Source organism: Nothoprocta perdicaria, unplaced genomic scaffold (genome assembly GCF_003342845.1).
Source record: "Nothoprocta perdicaria isolate Ctin4 unplaced genomic scaffold, notPer1 scaffold_165, whole genome shotgun sequence".
Lineage (NCBI taxonomy): Eukaryota > Metazoa > Chordata > Aves > Tinamiformes > Tinamidae > Nothoprocta > Nothoprocta perdicaria.
This window is the reverse complement of record NW_020454816.1, coordinates 124966-134806: the sequence shown is the minus strand read 5'-3', so window position 1 is coordinate 134806 and position 9841 is coordinate 124966. Positions and strand designations below refer to the sequence as shown.

The following is a 9841-nucleotide window of genomic DNA, read 5'->3' as shown; positions in this document are numbered from 1 at the left end:
CATGCTCTAGACATCCCTGCTCGAGCAGGGGGGGTTGGACTAGATGATCTCTAAAGGTGTCTTCCAACCTCAAACATTCTGYGATTCTGTGACTGGTGAGACACAGGGATGTCCCATGGCCACAGAGGATGTGACATACTGAGAAAACGTGGAAGAAGACAGTGCCTCTATCCTGAGTTTTGGCRAGGTCCCCTCGGCGAGCCCCTGGATGCTCACAGTGCATCGCGGCCCTGGCTTTGTGGTGGTATTCACACACCAATTGGACACAGTCAAGTGTCTGCTTTTTTTGGGAATGTGTTGCTCTCGCATTTAACTTGAGATCTGAAAAGAATTCTCCTCCCTCCTCCCTCCCTTCCTCCTGGAGGCTCATGAATCACAGAGCCGCCAGACGCATGAGTCACCCGGCCAGTTTTTGGTCAAGCGTGCCAGTCTGGGAGGCTCTTCTGTGATCAAATGGGAACGGGGCCGGCTTTGTCGGTGACTGGCCATGTGTTGAGTGGCATAAATCTCTCTTTGGGGGTCATCCCCACTCTCTTTGTGAGTGGTCTCCCTAAGGTGGTAATTGCTCTTTTGTCAGCAAAACGGGTTGAACGTATTAAGAGCGGGAGGCAGAAGAGCTGGTGGGGGGGTTCCGAGGAAGACGGGCTTCAGGGGGCTTCTTAGGAAGGAGGCGGCAGCGCTAGGAATTGTTCTTCAAGGTCTCAGTTCATTGAGCTTGAACTTCCAAGCCAACCCCAGTTCATTCCTAGTCCCTGTGAACCAAACGGGGGGATTCACGGAGCCTTTGAGGATTGCACTCGGCCCTATCAAAGGCTTCCGGGGGTGACCRGCTCCCCGGCAAGCGACACTTATTACGGATTCCCCAGGGCGAACGGGCTGCAGCCCGRCCTTTATTGAAGCTCTGCGGTGGGGACAAATCCGTGGGACCGGGACAAGCCACACACATTGTGCGAGCCGGAAACATGGCAGGGCTAAAAAAGCAGCGGCCTCAATTTATTCCGCGCCGGGGACTGGAAATCTGCTGCTGCCTTGTCAAAACCCTTTGCAGAAAAGAGCCGCTGGCCCAGTCCTCCCCTGTTAAAAGGCATAKGAGGGACTTTTGTGACATTCAAAGCCAGCTTGGTCTCCCTAGGAACCATGTATTTTATACTTACGAGGCCAGGCATGGCCCGCGCTCCTTGGGCAAGTCAGCTTCACCCCTCGGCCATCCGGCTCCGGCTCCAGCAGGCAGGTGTCCGGTCGGAGGGACACGACTTTGGCTTCCCTTTTTTTATTATTTTTTTTGCTTCTTTTTAACTTGGTCACACAGGTCTGGCAGGGCTTGTGGAGAAGGAAACTGGGAATCAGTTGAAGTGAGGAGGATTGGCACCTCTCACCGTCTCCTCGCGCCTGGAAAAACGATGGCGCATTTAATATTAGTCCTGGATAAAGTGAATAAAGGCACAGTAGTAGCTTGCTTTTCCCAGTGTGGCAGCAATGCAGAGATGGGAGGAGGTGAAGGAACTAGATTGCATTGCTTCTTGTCTTGAGGTTCTGCAAAATATCAGGATTTTGGGACAGGTTTCTAGCAGGACACCACATTTATCTAAGGTTTCCTATACAAAAAAAACATCAGCAGCCTTCCCAGAAAGCAGAGCTGTGGCAAAAGTTGGAGTTTAATGCAGATGTCCTGAGTTTTACTCCCCAGTTTGTTGACTCTTCTTCTCTGGAGGGGCTTCACATAGAATTTTAACATTAACGTGGTGCCATGCAACATTTACTGTGAAAAGAAGCTGAGGCAACATATGCTTCAAAGAGGACCATGGATGTAGCACAGATTTCTACTGCAGTCAAATACCCCAAAACTGCCAACTACCCAAGCTCTTCCCTTACAAAAAAATTAAGATACCTGGAAGTGTGGCTGGTCCCAGCTCTGGGAKAGAGGGATGGTTGGGACATCAGCCCTCAGACTGCTCTGGCTCTGCAGGAAAAAGCACAGCTCCTGCCTGGGGTCTCCAACCGTCACCTTCTCCAGGGCTTCCAGGGAAACACATGTGGCTGAGTGCTACTGAGACAGCTTTAGCCAAGTGTCACCTGAAATAATAAAAATACTGAGGATGAAAAACATAGTTTATTCTATTATAGGAGAAAATTACATTCTCAATTCAAAACTCAAAAATACCTCAATAGRAGAGGAGAATAACTAAACAACACAGATGTGATGGCTGCAGTGAACTTTTCTAGCTATGCCTGAGGCCTCGTTAGAGGAGGGAAGGCTACACTCACCACATTTTGSGTTGCACCTCCAAGCTTAGTCCTCAGACACGTTTCCATGCCCATCTCCTCTGCTCATTGATGCCTCCCCGCAGGTGTTTTKGAGTCTCTGTTGCTTCCTGTGTCCAACACGGTTCTTGGTTCTTCCATTACTTAACTTGGCTCTCACAGTCACTCATGGSCTTTCTCCTTCTCCCTCTTCCCCCAGTTTTTGCTTCTTAGCACACTCTTTCTAGCCTAAATGGCCTTGTTTTTCTTCGCAACATTTTAAAGACTTTATAAATCAGATGTTTTAACAAACAACCTGTTCTGTATACATCTTAGATAAACCAGAATCTCTAATTTGCCTTTAGCAATTCCCAGGGACCGCACACAACACATTACTCATCTAGACAGGAGATTTGATACCAACGAGTGCTTTGTCTAAATCCTCTTGCCTTTTGTCTCTCCTGGCCACMTTTTGTTCGCTTTAGGGGCCTGGGCCATCACCTAGCCCTGAAAGAACTAGGAATGAATTTTCAAAACTGTTCAGATTACCTGTGTTCCTGCCTGCTCACCAAATGTGGCTGTTGCAATCCCGTGCTTCCTGATGGAAAACAGATGAACGAGTTCGTGCAAGAAATGGGCTTGCAAGTGCCCCTACTTACCTTTATATCCCTGTCTTCTATCTACTTGATGCGCTCATTTGTTCAAGACCGAATATACACACACACACACACACACATGATTAAACAAAACTCGAATTAATAAACATACCTTAATCTGAATTCTCTCCAGTGCTGGTTTGGGGATTTGACAGAGTTAGTAAGAATGAAGTGGGAAGTAGTTCCCACAGCAACCCAAAAGATTCAGACCCTTCCCTTCAGCATGTATCAGTCAGCAAGGCCAAGAGCCTAGAGACGATCCTGCATTTAGGTTGTTCAAAACTTTGTTAGCTTCGGGGGGAACCGAGAATCAGTGAAGATGTGTATATATTATTTACTTTATTTTCCATGTAGATTTAAATATCCAAGCTTTCATTTCTCTTTCATTTCCCTTTCGGGGAAGGGATCCCTTCCCTGCTCTTCCRTGCCACGCAAACACCAGCTCATCATCAGCCTGTCCATCTATAGGCACGGGATCCTCCATACAAGATTAACAGCACAAGTACGTATGGGACTTATCAAGAATCTAGATCTTATCCTCATTTCTTTTGTAATAAAGCACTGATCTGATCAAAACTAAATGTCCGTTCATTGTGCATTGCTGAGACGAGATTCAGCGGCCAGGATGAAGTAAAGCTGGGCTAATAATGCTTAAGCACATATCCACAAATAGTCATTTTACATGATAGATGAATTTATTTAAACCCTTTTCGCATTTGTTTTCTGCCAACATTAAAGCAATTTGACTTTTACTGGCATAAAAACCACGAAAAAAGCTTATTTCAAAATCGTACACAGGAGTATTCATGGAAAATGAATTTCAAATTGCATACACAAGATTCATGTTTTAAGCACTCGCACACTCTAACTACGCCAGAGAAAGGACATCTTGTGACTAACTTGGCCAATCACCTCAAAACAACATAGCAAAGATGTTCGTGAATAATCCACCTGGATTAATTCAAGAATGTATCTGCCAAATAGCTTATGGAAATCAAAAGATATTTGCAGCCATTTCACRAACAAGGAAACAACCCTCTCTAAACAGACTATTTTTGTAGACTCTCCCTTCTCTTCCTTTTTGAGTTGGGGGCGTCCCCTCGTGCTGCACATGCCAGAAGGCCACTGATTTCCACCCCAGGGAATTCAACGGGTTGTTCAAGCCTTCAACAACTCCCTCGTAAGATTTTTTCCACCTACTTCATGACATTTAGCAAAAGGGGAAGCTGAGGATAGGCTAAAGTCACTACATGGCTCCTCGARTCTCAGATGATGGGTGTGTTTAGGTTTCTTTTTTGTTTTCTTTTTTCAATGGCTTCTGCTAATGTATCTCATCAACAACCAATCCCTGGTATTTTCCTGGGGTTTTATCTGTCCGGAGCAGACAAGGATTCATTCAAGATTAGATGTTCTATAAATTGAAATTGCACTGGCTGGTACTTCAAAAAGAAACAAAAGCAAATTTATTTGCTTGCTTTGTTTGCAAGCATAATGAAACTGGAGACTTACTGGGGAGAACCTCAGAACAGGCAAAAAAAAAACAGATTTTAACAAGTATCACCGACATATCTACTGATGGCTCTGAAATATGATGGTCCATAGGCAGTGTCTAGCTTAAGGAATCCCTTACACAGTTGGGATGTGATCGTTACACCCAACTTTGGAATTTCACATTGTAGTTGGCTACATGTAAAGCAGCAGACAGGGCAGGAGGTGTTTCTAGAGGGCACTTCATCTCAAATTAGGCCTGTGAAGCAGGTCAGGTCAATTGGGTGGATGAACTGAACAGTGCCCATCTTTTTGCCAYAGGGCACAGAGAAGGAGCTCCAAGTCAGAGATCTGACCTGGGGAGGCCCAACCTTAGCGGAGATGCCTCCTACCCCTGGCAGGCCATGGCCAGCAAAGACCCCTGCACCTAGGCTGGTCCTTAGAGCCTGGTTTCAAGCCCTTGTTAGTGCCAGTGTCYGAGACTGCATCCTCGGCCTAACGCCAACGCACACATACACATCAAGTACAACCAGCTTTTAAGTAAGAAAAACTACCTGCACCAAGGAAACTTCCTTTCCGAGAACCCTGCTAGCAATTTTTTTCAATCTATCTGGCTGTTTTATCATCATGCACAAACACAAACCCACAGCAACAATGAAATACTGTTACCGGTGTATTCTAAAACTTCAATGTGAATTTCTGCCTCCTTTACTTTGATCTTTTGTTTGGGAAAAGGAAATAATCAGAGACCCAACTGAGATTCCCCTGACTAAAATCCTAGAAATATCAATTCTACAAAATTACAAAAAAAAAAAAAAAAAAAAAAAATTCTCAGGGGACTACAATGCAATTTGGTCTTTAACATCTTTTCTGGGCTGAAACTTGGCTGCAAGTATCTCAACCTCCAATCAGCCAGACACACTGCCGTGACCCTGGAAAAACTACAAGCCACCAAACGATGTCAGCTCAGCTTAAGACCCAAAATCTTCGGCAATTCCAAGAAAAAATAAACTGTTTTTAGGCAACAATCTCTGATGCTCAGCATCTGCAGCTCCCACTGAATGTAAAATTGAGCTTCTGACCCTGTGAGGAGAAGTGTCTATTTTTATCCAAATGAGCTGGCATAATTAGTTGGACAAGAACAGTTTGCTTCATTTTCTGTTTGTAGTCATCTTTGTGCTAAATAGCTCTCACACGGGACTGTTTTTGTACTCCAAGCTAGAAAACTTAGAAGAAAACAACACCAGCCATATTCTCTAATATATGAATTTTAAAACTTGAAATTTTTCATCTTATTAGAAAACAGCGAAGGTAAATGACCGAGGAGCAAGTGACAAAGGGATCAAACATCTTTTTCTACTATTGAGCTTAGGGTTGGCAAAGTATCTCAGTAGTTTGGACATGAAAATAAAGCAGGATGTTCTGGGGGAAGGGAAGATGGCAAATATTTTGCAATTGTTAACTGATCTCCTTATTGCAACTGTTAACTGATMTACTGAAACTCTTAACTGATAGGAGCCACAGATAGATCTTAAGGAGATGAAGGACTGCTGTTAAATGTAACCTGAATCTCCTTAGAAAGCAGCATAAGTACCTCCAGAATATATTAAGGTTAACTACAAGTTTTTGCCTGTTTATGTGACTTTTCTTGCCTATTAGTGAATCAACTAGATGAGCACATGCCAACTCATTTTTGCTCTCTGTACATTTTTAGTCCTGTTGCCAAAAAATGCAGTTGCACCCAGACCTCAAAGGTTCTCATGACACAAACTTCTTCGGCCAACAGATGATCACAAAAGGCATTTCTAGCATTTCATTTTGAAATCTTTGGTCTTTATCTTTCTTTAAGGCTTTCTGGGACATAACTGTAATACTTGAGCTAACAGCAGGGAAAATTCTAAAGCTCTCAACTTATTCAGGAGTTTTTAAAAAAAAAAAACACACACACACACACAGAGGTATTTCTGTAGCTTTGCTGTTGAAGGCTGCTTATGACACYGTGCACACTATATATCTTTTCCTTCTACCTCCCACCCAGCCTTTTAGATATGAAATGTTTCCTGAGCTGGGGATCCCCACAAGGAATGTAAATTGATATGGCAAAAGAAATTCAGCAAGATGATGCCAGAAAAGGTCTTAACCTAAATGGATGCACTGTCCTTAGTAGCTTTAATGCTTAAGCCAAACCCTCCTAAAGCTGCTTGGCAGAATTCTTTAAAATATACTGTCTAAAACRTGTTCCTCTCCTATTTTATTTTTAGAATAAATAAAAATGGAGATGGGATTATTTCGGTAGGATCTTTTTAACATTAAATACTGCAATTCAATTATCTCTTCTTTCTAGTCACAATACACAAAGTAGAAAATCCTGGCTTCAGGGGAATTATGCCTTTGATTTTTTTTTCTTAGTCTTTATAATCTCTCCTCACAGAGTATATATTCTTAAAGTATTTTCTCTCTGCTGTCCTCAGTCCCTATCCTTACTACTCGTGTCACCCAGTTACATCCTCAGCGACATCTCTATGATTAAGTCCATTTTTTCTTCTCTGTTGTTACTCCTGAAGTCCTTGAGATATATAGATATATATTTTTTCATAGATATATATTTTTATATATATTTATGAAATATATGAGTGTGTGTGTATATATATAACTCATTCCCGTAAATTACTGCTCTTTGGTCTCTCTATATCCTTTCCTCTTTATTCTATCAAAAAACAAACAAACAAAACAAAAAAAAAAACAAACAAAACAAAAACCCTGTGTAGATTAAAACCAAGCTCTTCCATGGCTTCAGAAGGTCCATCCATGCAATCCTATCAGATGGTCATTCCTCCTGGAATGTGTTCCTCTTGGATCTATGTTATGTCTATTGCTGAMGCGAATGATTTGGTCAACAGCATCTACTGCCCAGAGTATTGTGTGTTCATGTGACCTCCATCTGCAGAATTATTGGGTGCACGTGAACATCCTTCCCACAAACACTACACAGAAACMACCACCCGAAAGAGGAAAATGGCAAAACTTATCTTCACTGTGAGGAGGGTCAGGCAGATTGCCAGTGCTGGACGGGACCTCCTTGTCAGCAGCAGCACTGATGTTGAGATCTGGCACTTGTGCAGAACTGGGTAAACGAAATCCAGTCGAGACTCAGCACGCACCTACTTGTAAAAAGCACCAGATCACAAATACTGCATGTCTTTATGCAGTTCAGAGGTTGTGTTCCCCATCCTCGCCCATCTCCTAAGACGACAAATGCTTTGACTGAAATAGGATTAGTTACTCAAAAATGACGTTGCTAACAACACCCATATCAGTCTTACAATATAAAATGAATATGCCACTGTTGTGGTCAGTACACAATAAAAAAAAAAAAAGATATTTTGCCATGGTTTCTGCAGTGATTAACTACTGGTAACAATTTTTCCTCTGAATAAATTCTCCTGGTTTGTCTAGATGCCAGCTCTTGGTGACAGTAATCCCATGAGATAATGCATTCAGAAAAACTTCAGAAAAATCCAAACAAAAAATGTGAATTCTAGTTGCACTTAAGACAAAAAAAAAAAAAAAAAAAAAAAAGAGAAGTTGTATGTTGGAAAATGCACTTTTCAATCACTAGTACATCTTCATTAGGAAAAAAAAAAGAAGAAAACAAAAGGATAGAAAACAAGTAATGTGGCAACTACTGCTTAAAAAAAGAGCAGTAGTTGTAAGTAAGTTGTAAGTTGTAAGTTGTAAGTCTGCAAAGTTATTTTTGAGAGTCTGCTCTCTTCTCATACATCATGAGCCCACCACCATTTTAAAACAGATGGAAAGGACTGGGCTAAGAATTCTGGGCTTTGGGTATATAGATTAGGGACATATATTTGTTTTAATTTAAAGTTCTCTTCACTTCATGGGCAAAGGCAAGATTAAACATCAGCTCTCATGAAATGGCCACTGGTGCAAAGTCTTGGACAGTGCTTGGGAAGCAGAGGGAGGCCAACTTGTCCAGGGAAGCCCATGGGCAGTATTTACCAGAGTCGCAACTCAACAGATTTTAAGCAAATAGCAAATTTCCACTTTTTTTCTGGGAAAGTTTGAGAGACCGCTGAGTGGCTTAGGAAGCCCAGGTTTGTTTTTCAGTCATCCTTTCAGCAGTCGGAGTATCGGTGGGTCCCCTGCCGAAGGCAACGGATTCCACCCATCCCGAGCTCCCCACCTCAAGGTGCCAGCTCTGGAGTGAAGCCAAGCAGCCCGTTCAGACAAGCTGCTTACCTGCTGGATTTGTAAAGCTGGGGAGGCAAATCCCAGCCCTTTTCTCTCCCTCTATGCCACGACTAGCAACAGAGCCAAGGAAACTGTGCACGGGGAGGGAAGGGGCGCGCGTGGAGGCGCGGAGGCCTCAGCACCTGGCGCTTGCTTCTGGCTCCGTCCTTTCAACAACCTGCGCTCCCGTCGTGCCCGAACATTAGGCCCAGGGAATAAAGAGTTCTTTGCGAGATTTGCCTTGTCTATCTGGATTATAAACCCTTCCCTGGAAGGAGGTTTTTTGTATGTGCAACACCTTGGGGGGCTCGAGTCGGCCTGCAAGACAAAGCAGCAAACTGCAGCGAGTGATTAGGGGGCTGGCGGATCACAGGGCTCGAACAGACACGGAACAAAAGGTGCTTAAAACTCAATGTCCAGCTCTTGCCCTAAATCAGCAGTTCACAAGCGGCTGGCCAACAGGCGAAACCAGTAACTATTGCACTCTACAGCCCCCTTAGCCCGGTACTCGGCCTGGCACTTGCTGGCTATACAACAACCCTCCGCTCTTCCTGTAAGGCCCACAAGCTCTTTTAGAGCCATAATTTGCTTTTAATTTGTAATTTGTTTTTAATTCCGATCCCTGCTCAATTTAACTCTGTCACTCCATTTCCAAACAGATATTACGACCAAGAAAAGCAGCAGGGCGAGCCGGGGTGAGAGGGGCCCAGAGGAGACATGCAGGCCCTGAGCGCACTACAGGCCACGACGCAGCGCCAGCGCTTCTACCAGGAAACCGGGACTTAAACGTCTTTTGAAACCAGGGTTTTTTTCCCCTTTTTTTTTTTTTGCTTGTAAAAGCTGTTGGAATGGGCAAATGGTTTAAATTAAAGAATGAGCCGATCCAAATAGCTCGTGCAGCGAGAGGCAAGGGATGAAACCTGGCCATTGGAGAGCACGTGGGACCAGAAACGCGCTTGCAGGTGCCTGCGCGAGGCCCATCACACGTGGTGCTCACTTATAACGCGGCACAAATTGCAGGGAGGTGGCTCAGACGCTCCTTGAACCATCTCAAGTTCAGCTGGGTTGGGCCCATCCCTTTTATCTTCTAAACAAACTCCTAATTCGGAGTTTCACTCCTCACCAGACATGACTGAGACGCTGTGGAAAAAAGGCAGGATCCTGTCTGTGCCGTTTGAGCTTGCTCATAATGAGAATTTTAGCCGGCC

The 9841-nt window shown here is 43.8% G+C and overlaps 2 long non-coding RNA genes across 2 annotated transcripts in view; both read right to left on the bottom strand.

Moving 5' to 3' along the window:
• Window positions 1–1998: 1998 nt before the first annotated feature.
• Window positions 1999–2955, bottom strand: LOC112944305. The gene is made up of 2 exons (XR_003248748.1): window positions 2791–2955; window positions 1999–2073 (listed from the first exon to the last, which is right to left on the bottom strand). It is a non-coding gene; the product is annotated as an uncharacterized LOC112944305 (long non-coding RNA).
• Window positions 2956–7422: 4467 nt separating this feature from the next.
• The window catches only part of LOC112944295, a 20377-nt gene continuing 17958 nt past the window's right edge, over window positions 7423–9841 (bottom strand). The window contains exon 3 of the long non-coding RNA XR_003248745.1: window positions 7423–7546. This is a non-coding gene — a long non-coding RNA (uncharacterized LOC112944295). The remainder of the gene's footprint in view (window positions 7547–9841) is intronic.